Source organism: Cylas formicarius, unplaced genomic scaffold (genome assembly GCF_029955315.1).
Source record: "Cylas formicarius isolate icCylForm1 unplaced genomic scaffold, icCylForm1.1 PGA_scaffold_12__32_contigs__length_19106922, whole genome shotgun sequence".
Classification (NCBI taxonomy): Eukaryota; Metazoa; Arthropoda; class Insecta; order Coleoptera; family Brentidae; genus Cylas; species Cylas formicarius.
Window position 1 is genome coordinate 15,347,169 of NW_026844225.1, and position 6,000 is coordinate 15,353,168.

The window sequence follows — 6,000 nt, forward strand, 5'->3', positions numbered from 1 at the left end:
GGAAGCCTTTGAGAAGAAAGGTCTCGACACTTTTCATCTAAAACCAAAGTTATGGAAACGCTACGTTGATGATACATTTGTTATTTGGCCTCATGGTCAAAAAACCGTATTAGATTTTCTTAGACATTTAAACTATATACACCGGAACATACGTTTTACCATTGAGTTGGAAACTAATAATAACCTTAGAACCTTAGAAATTTTGTAAAAAGTAAGACTATAACTAAATAAGCATTCACATTTAAACATTTTTTATTTTTCTTTAAATAAAAAATTATTATTATTTAAATATGAAAACCTTCAAAGTAATTCGTTAAAGTTACAGTATTACTACAGAACTTCTGTCTCTCATTGAGGCACCATTGATATTATCTAAAGTATAGGCTTGGCCACTTCAGCGTGCTAACCTATGCCCAAAGTCAACGTTCAAAGAATGTCGAGAAGAGATACTCAATATGCGCTGATGATTCATCATTTGGACTGTTTTCTATTTGGATGTAGCATTTTTGGGCAGTAGAAAACGAAAGGTTAGTGTGTAGAACTTAGAGACTTCACGAAAATGTCCGAGACATACCAGAACACCCGCTATTTATAGCTGCTCGAGAAAAATATAGCTAATATTTGGTGGTTCGTTTTTTTCCAGCGGTACAGCGGAACTCATAATATATTTTGGTAAGGGGTTTGTTTCTGACCAAAACTAATCTCTCTATTATTATTATGGTTTGCGGTTTAACCTGTGAGTCGACTTCAATTTAAAATTGAAAATGCTGCTGAGTTGTTGATGAGACACATTATTAAGTGTGAATTAATTATTTGTTTTGGGGAGGAGAAAACACATTACTTATAATTCCTTCATCTGCTTGGGAAATTAGTCATTAATTAATGGTGTTCATTATCTACTATATTTTTTAATTAAAAGCTTAAATTATTAACGTATTGTTTTTCTTTAAAAATATAATTAAATGACAAAATCTGTATACTTTCAAAAATAGTCCTTACTCTCCGTATCAAATAAACACGACACAGAGTATTCCTTATTTTATGCACTTTAAGAGCCTTCCTTGTCGATTCAGGAAATAGTATTAAAAAATTTATTAATATGTGTCCGTCTATATTGCTTTTGCCTGCATGCTTTGGTCGGTAAAACAATGTTCTCATTTTCCAGAAATATTTGTTCATCAGATTTATTTTCTATCTGCTAAATGCACTCCTTAGTGGTAAAACTGTACCATATACCGTAATTATTACCGACTTGTACAATGTTCTTCCTCAACATATCAGAGACTTACCACAGTCTAAATTGTCCAGAGAAATTAGACTGTTTCTTCTGGAGCATGCTTTTTACTCAATTACAGAATACACCCTTTCGGCCAAACACGAATTTTAGATCAACATATGTTTTATTATCTACCTATCGATATTTACGATTTCTGTTAAATTTTAGATTCTATCGTTTTTACATTTTATAATTTATGTATTGTACTTTTGTAGTGTATATCTATTGTATATTTTGTCATATTGCTTTCACGCATGGATTGATTCTATTTTTCTATCTTAAGACTCTGTTTATACGATTTATTTATCCACAACCACAAGTTGTCAGCGTTAATCTTTCTTTTTTCTTTTGTACTACTGACGCGCCATTGGTTGTAAAGACTTTTTATGTAAAAAATGGCTAAATAAATCTATATATATCTATTATTTTAAAATATTTTTTGGCTTCAATCGTAATTGGACACTCCATATTTATTCGCTTTGGATTGAAACCAAGCGCTCATAGTGTTATCCACGGCGTTAGTTTCATCGTAAAAGTCATGGACTAAATGTTGGAACTTCCTTTCAAGTATTGGAAAATGCCATTTCTTTTATCGTGTTAACTTAGAACGACATTTTTGTAAACGGATTTCAAATCCCCCCTTACCCCAGCACTCCGAAAAACTGTTATTTCAGGATTATAAAATTCTTTCTTATCTCGAAAAAAAATCGGTAGGCATCCACCAATTGTCGGCAATTTTGCAATTTTCTACATACGGAGCACCGTTTCCAAGACTGATTTATCCACAAGAACTTCTTTAAACTAACTCTTTCGAAGGTTTAGTGCTATCTAAAATAAGTATTTGATATTTTCGGTAATTGTGTAACTCGTACACAAGTTGTGAAACCTCCTTATCCAGCAATTTCGATTTTAATATCTATTTGTTCACAATTTTTCCATTTCGAGGCCCAAAAGTTTTTCGATATTCATGTTAAACTAAAAATTAGGAAAGAGTCACACACAGTCGAATTGTTGCCCCTAAACCAACGCGATTAGCCGGCAAATTATGGCAATCACGTTACTAGCAAGCGTCTCGATTAAACTATTAATTTCCAGGTGTAATTGCAGAAAATGTGTATATCAATCTTGTTCGATTTGAGGCAAAGCTTTTCCCAAACTAATCGTTCTCCGGTCCCAATTGATTCGTAGGTCGTATTCTGTTTACTGTTATAAACAAGGTGTCCTGCTAAACCAAGTCTTTTATCTTTTTCATTTTTTCCACTTTTACTGTTATAATAAAAGAATGTTTCTTTCTAGTCTTTGACTAGTCGAGCTATCTCTGCCCTAATTAACAGTCTCTTTTCTATTGGTCTATATACTCATAATTTTTGAGGCAAAGCTTTTACCAAACTAATCGTTCTCTCGTCCTAATTGATTCGTAGGTTGTTGTCTGTTTACTGTTATAAACAAGGTGTCTTGCTAAACCGAGTCTTTTATCTTTTTCATTTTTTCCACTTTTACTGTTATAAAAAAAGAATGGTTCTTTCCAGCCTTTGACTTAGTCGAGCTTTCTATGGCCTAATTAACAGTCTCTATTCTATTGGTCTATATACTCATAATTTTTGAGGCAAAGCTTTTACCAAACTAATCGTTCTCTCGTCCTAATTGATTCGTAGGTTGTTTTCTGTTTACTGTTATGAACAAGGTGTCTTGCTAAACCGAGTCTTTTATCTTTTTCATTTTTTCCACTTTTACTGTAATAAAAAAAGAATGGTTCTTTCTAGTCTTTGACTAGTCGAGCTTTCTCTGCCCTAATTAACAGTCTCTATTCTATTGGTCTATATACTCATAATTTTTGTGTTCAAACTGCATATATATAGTGGCTAATTAATATGTGTCCTTCTTCAAAGAATTGAATTAATCGTTTTACGTTAGTCATTGATTAACTGAAAATAGCTTAATTATTTTTAATTCGATTAGCTTTTTTTGTCGTTTAATTTTCAAGAATTAACAAAAAATATTCGTTTTAACTTCAATTGTCGAAAACTTTTGTTATTTTTAATCTAATGACACTTTTTTTGTATTTTATTTAAATTTTTTGTACATGTAATATAATTTAGTTTTTAAACGTTTATATATTTGACATTATTTTAAAAATGTATAGTATTAGTAATATTAAAGTTAATAATATATTTTCTAAAAAGTTGTAGTAAGGCTAGAGAATTTTTACAAAGTTTTTTATAATTTTAAAATAAATTTATATTGCAATATAAAAGGTCCATAACTTAATCTATTAATTTGCAACATCTTGTTCTAAAAGGTGGCCTGGAAAATCATGTCACCAATTTTTTTCTATTCCCTCATTTTATGTAAAAGATAAATCAACACAGTTAATTTTTTTTGCAGTCTACTGGGAAAGAGTCTCATTTGCTGTACTCGTTTTGCAATAAAACAAACGGCATTGTCGTATTAAAGCCAAATTTAATGTCGGCGCTTTTATAATAGGAAAATGTAATTACAGTTTACAAGCGTTAATTAATTAATCACTCTTAATGGAGAAAAACAGTACACACGGATAGGGTATAAAATGTCAATGGTCAAAACGTAAATTATTGTTGTTATTTATCCCGACGGAAGCCCGAAATACCTCGAAATTGTTAGAACTTTCAACCAAATTAATAAAACGCCTTACCTCCAATATTTTATCGAATCCTTCACAATTTTCTAAACGAAGCCCATCGAGAAACAGCAGCACGTATAACGTACTAATTAAATACTTACGATTTAACTTATATAAAAATAAATATTGTTGAAATGGCAGCATAATGACATTTTACTTATTTTTCTTTCAATCTCCTGACCGCATGGACGGCATCAAATTAAATTTTTCCTGGGTATTCGGTTATAATCGCTTTAGCTTCGTTATTCGAAAAGTGATTATTACTTTCTTATTTTTAATTAATTAGTTTTTATGCAATTTAATCTAATTTTGTGTACATATCCTCTGAGTTTATCCTGTTCAACAGTAATTAAAACCTTTTTCTTGGGTTTTGGAATAGACATGAATAGATTTAAAATTACAAAAACATAATTAATATCAATAATATACAAAATATTATAATTTGCATATAATTAATATGCAATATCTTGTCCCAAAAGGTGTTCCATGAAGCAAATTAAGTTTAAACTAGTTTATTTACTACATATTTGCCTATTTACGTTTCCAACCTCCTCTAAAAATTATAAGAAGATTGAGTTAAGGCAATGAAAATATTTGTCCAATTTTCAGAACATGTCATAATGATAGCGAAATTTCGCTGAGCGGCTATTAAAACTTTTTTATCTCTAGCTCAATAACCATCACATTTCTTATACTTATCCGTTTCGTTTCTTTCAATTTGGAAATTGTTCTAAGCTTAGATACTAAAAAATAGTCTTTTCATATATTTTTTTAAAACTCAAACACAATTTTAAAACAGGCGAATAAGTTAAACATTTATTAATCTAAATGAAATTTAATGTATTGTAAAAACAAATTGAGGAAAATATGTTATTTCCATTGACTGACCAAGTAAATGTTCCACTCAATGAGAATATAAACATAATTAACGAGTAGGCAAATATTGTATGACGTTGATTTGTTTTGTTTCGTAAACATTTTCCTTTTCGCCTGTTTTTGTAAAACAATTGTTTTTATTCGCCGTTCATTAATTAACTTCGAATTAAGAGCTTAATGCTTTTTTTTGGTTGTGCCGTTTTTCGTTGGCGCCGCGAGCTATGTTGATATTCCTAATACGACTCTATGTGGTATAGCGCGATACTGCATGCTTTTTAAAGAACGGTAAAAAGCAGAACACTTTCGCAAAACCTAATATACATTAACAAAACTAAACACACATGCTGGAACATCTAAAAAGCCTACCCCCAAGGAATTTGCGTTGCTGGACCGGTTGTAATTTAACTAACGCCTTCGCGAGAAGCTAAACGGGAACTTCCGTCGGTCGAAAGCTAACGTAAAGAAGTTGCGCGTAAAGTTGCGAAGTCCAAAAGCCGGGAGTTCGAAATAGAGAGTTTCGGCGCGAGCACTAAGCATGCACTGTGCCGAAATATAGTCGAACGCGTGCCGCTGCTTTTAAAGACGTACGCTGTTGCCGGTGCTGTTTAAAATAATAAAAATCCATTAACTTCCTTCCGGTTTTTTTTTCTAATAATTCCCGTTTCGGTAAAGGTTGTGATATCCGGCGATTCAGTCGGTCCCGGTATAAGCGGCGCATTCGGTAGGACGGTCTCGCGTTTGATACTATTTTTTCTATCATCGAAAGATGTTTTTCATAGAGTTAAATGTCAACTTATGAGTTTGGTTTCACTCACGGCCACCCCCGGATAAGCCGTGCCCTTTGATTTTTCTTAGTTTCGATATTTAGTTCGGGGGATGGCGGCAACGGGGTAAGACAGCGATCGCCGCTGAATTCGTACGTCGGGCATGTGGGAGAGGCGCCTTTAACGCTCCGCCCCCGAATACTGAAACAATTGCGAGGAAGAGCGAAGTAACTGTTGCTTTAGCAAAACTACCCCAGCGGCGCCGGGGGCGCGTTAGCTTGGCCCCTCTCTTCGCTCACGGAAATCTGCACAGGAATGCAATTTCATCAAGGCATACAGCGCCGTTCTATTCTGAGTCTAGATCACAGGGTTCGGCCATACGGAAAACAAAGTTATAAGTCTCGGTTACAGTTTCATTACACTGG

The 6,000-nt window shown here is 33.0% G+C and overlaps 1 protein-coding gene across 2 annotated transcripts in view; it reads right to left on the reverse strand.

Annotated features, from left to right (window-relative positions):
* Window positions 1-5,414, reverse strand: part of LOC132708819 (lachesin) — a 98,051-nt gene extending 92,637 nt beyond the window's left edge. For both annotated transcript variants that reach the window (XM_060681418.1, XM_060681417.1), the window contains exon 1: window positions 5,178-5,414. The gene's annotated coding sequence lies outside the window, so the exon portion shown is untranslated. The remainder of the gene's footprint in view (window positions 1-5,177) is intronic.
* Between the last annotated feature and the right edge of the window lie 586 nt (window positions 5,415-6,000).